Genomic DNA, 3,462 nt, shown 5'->3' with positions numbered 1-3,462 from the left:
ATGTGAAACTTAGTAAATGTAGACTGTAAATGTCTTAACACAATAACTAAGAAAATGCCAGGAAGGCTGTGTCAACCAGTGTGATGAAAATGTGTCAAACGGTCTATAAAACCAGTGTATGGTGCCCCATGATTGCATTAATGTACACAGCTATGATTTAACAAAAAAAAAAAAAGAATGACTGTCGTGCCAATTGGTGTCACTGTTTTTCTTAATTGTTTGGACAAGTGTACCCCCCCATCTTTTACTCCCACCGCATGTGTAGTTTGAAAGAGATGCCCTCAAAAGACGATCTTACTCGTGTTCGAAACAAACTGCACTGGGTTTTTTCCACTTGCCCATCGTCCTCCCCATCCATTCTCTGCCCTTCTCTTTGTGCTCTGTAGGTTGGAGGCTGACCCCTGAGGACAATATCGCCTGCCCAGCTCCTGTGACCTCTGGATTCAAGTTGTGTTTCACCAAAGGGAAGAACCAGCAGGGGGATAAAAGGGCAGAAGAGAGAGGTCAAGGTAACTTTGACCCAGAACTTTCCTGCCCCCAGTCCATTCTTGGTTTCCTTTACGGCTGCAGCTGCGGCAGGGCTCCAGCTCTCATGGCCACTGTCAGATCTCAGCTTCCCTCTGTTGCTGACCCATGCATGCCTCGACCTTCCTTGCTGGTAATAATTTCAAGAGTGGAAACAAGGAAAGAGCGAGCCTCAAAAACACGAAATCTATGACACATGTTATCTCAGAATGGCACCCGGTGGCAATCAGGTGACCTTGATAATGTTGGCCATCAGATGGCCATTCTCACAGGGGCCATCCTCACGGATGCTGGTCCTCTCCTTCTGCCTGCACCTCTGAAGATCTTCTCTTTATCAAGGGTTCTCTTAAGTGTGCCCTTTCTGCTGCGCGTTCAGATACATCTCCTTATGTTCATGGGTTATATGTACATAAAAATGTCTAGTCTATCCAATTTACTGGGTTAATTTACAAATGTAATTACTAAGGTAAAATGATTGGCTTTAGGGCGGCGCCTGTGGCTCAGTCAGTAAGGCGCCGGCCCCATATACCGAGGGTGGCGGGTTCAAACCGGCCCCGGCCAAACTGCAACCAAAAAATAGCCGGGCGTCGTGGCAGGCGCCTGTACTCCCAGCTACTCGGGAGGCTGAGGCAGGAGAATCGCTTAAGCCCAGGAGTTGGAGGTTGCTGTGAGCTGTGTGAAGCCACGGCACTCTACCAAGGGCCATAAAGTGAGACTCTGTCTCTACAAAAAAGAAAAAATAAAAATGATTGGCTTTATTTTCAAATATATAAATGTGTTTATGTGTATGCACGCACACATATATACGCATATGTGAAAAATATTTCAGAGTGGCAACCTACCCCCTCCTACCTTCCAAAGGAGGAAAGACTTTGTTGGTTCAGTTGAAGGAATTGATAGAGATGGACATGGAGAAAGGGGAAGGGTGCAAGTCTAAACTTTTTTTTTTAGAGACCGAGTCTCACTTTGTCACCCTCGGTAGAGTGTTGTGGTGTCACAGCTCACAGCAACCTCCAACTCCTGGGCTTAGGCGATTCTCTTGCCTCAGCCTCCCGAGTAGCTGGGACTACAGGCGCCTGCCATAATGCCTGGCTATTATTTTGTTGTTACAGTTTGGCTGGGCCAGGTTCGAACCCACCACCCTCGGTAAATGGGGCCAGGACCCTACCCACTGAGCCACAGGCACTGCCTGCAAGTCTAAACTTTACTTTATAAAAAGGCAGGGCATGAGCTAGGACAGAAAGAGGATGTTAGGGAGACTGGGGATGGGGGATGGGGCAGCTGGGCTGTCATGAAGTTCTTTGGGAGAAAGATGGCAATGGGAATTTTAAAGAATCTTTTTGTGGATTATGCTGTATGATTTTCCTCTCATTCCAGCCCATCAGAAAAACTTTCAGTTATGACCAACGTTTCTCTTCAAGGCTGTGGGGGTTTTAAAGCATGCCTGCAAGTTCTTTGGCATTTCACCCATCAAAAGGTAGAGTATAGTTCTCTCTGCCTTGGATGTGAGCTTGCTTCAAATTCAAAGCAGCAGAAGTGATTACACGTGACTTCAGAGACTAGGTCATAAAAATGATATGGGCCGGGGCGCAGTGGCTCACACCTGCAATCCCAGCACTTTGGAAGGCCAAGGCGAGAGGATCACTTGAGCCCAGGAATTCAAGAACCTATTGGGCAACAGAGCAAGAACTCAGCACTACAAAAAGAAAAGTTTTTTAAATTAGTCACGTGTGATGGTGCCTGCCCGTCATCCCAGCTACTCAGGAGGTTGAGACCAGAGGATCACTTGAACCTGAGAAGTTTAGGGGTAGAGTCAGGGTCCACTAGAAAGACAGGAGGCTAGTCCAGGGATTGAGGAAAGGCTTTACTAGAAAAGAGCAGAGTGGAGTCTGACCAGAAGTCAGCTTTTTATTAGTGTAGTTGGGATGTGGGAGAGGGTTATGAGAAGTGAGAGAAGTCGTCTTTTTTCTGCAGAGTAAATGATGCTGTGTCAGGGACTGATCTTAGAATTACCCCTTCCACAGAAGTGGTAACCTCACCAGGGCCTTATCTCTAGTGTCAGCAGGACCAGGGTAGGATTGCTTGTTCTGATGTTTCCCAGGAACACTGGCCTTGAAGTACCAGGAATGTGGGGAGGGGGTTGCTGTGATCATGCAGTTGGGTTTCTGACCTGCTTTCTCTCACTAGCTGTCTCCCCAAAAGGCTGTACTTTTGTCAGAGTCCTGAGAATTCCTTCCCCACAGAGCCCAGGAGTTCTAGGTTGCAGTGAGCTATGGTCAAGCCATTGCAGTCCAGCGTGGCTGACAGAGCAAGACCCTTGTCTCAAAAAAAAAAAAAAAAAAAAAAATGGGGCGGCACCTGTGGCTTAAGGAGTAGGGTGCCGGCCTCATATACCAAGGGTGGCCAGTTCAAACTCGGCCCCAGCCAAAAACTGCGAAAAGAAAGGCAATGTTTTCCACCTGGTTCTTATTCTCTTTCTCTCTTTCTCCCGCAGAAACGCCATACTTGGAATCCAGCCACTGTGTTATGAGGAAACCAGAGAGTCACACGGCAAAACCACACATAGGTGTTGCAGCCACAGCCCAGCCCAGCCCAGGTCCCTGCAAGAGCCAACAGCAGGCAGTGCCTGTAGCTCAGTGGGTAGGGTACCGGCCATGTACACAGAAGCTAGAGGGTTCGAACCCAGCCTGGGCCAGCTAAAACGACAATGGTAACCACAACAAAAAAATAGCCAGATGTTGTGGTGGGTGCCTATAGTCCCAGCTACTTGGGAGGCTGAGGCAGGAGAATTGCTTAAGCCCAGGAGTTAGAGGTTGCTGTGAGTTGTGATGCCACAGCACTCTACCCAGGGTGACAGCTTGAGACTCTGTCTCCAAAAAAAAAAAAAAAAGCCAACAGCAACAGCAGATTTGTGAAGAAGTGAACCTTCCTATGGTT

The sequence above is a fragment of the Nycticebus coucang genome, chromosome 7, assembly GCF_027406575.1.
Source record: "Nycticebus coucang isolate mNycCou1 chromosome 7, mNycCou1.pri, whole genome shotgun sequence".
Lineage (NCBI taxonomy): Eukaryota > Metazoa > Chordata > Mammalia > Primates > Lorisidae > Nycticebus > Nycticebus coucang.
The sequence above is the reverse complement of the archived record's forward strand: the minus strand, read 5'-3'. Positions refer to the sequence as shown.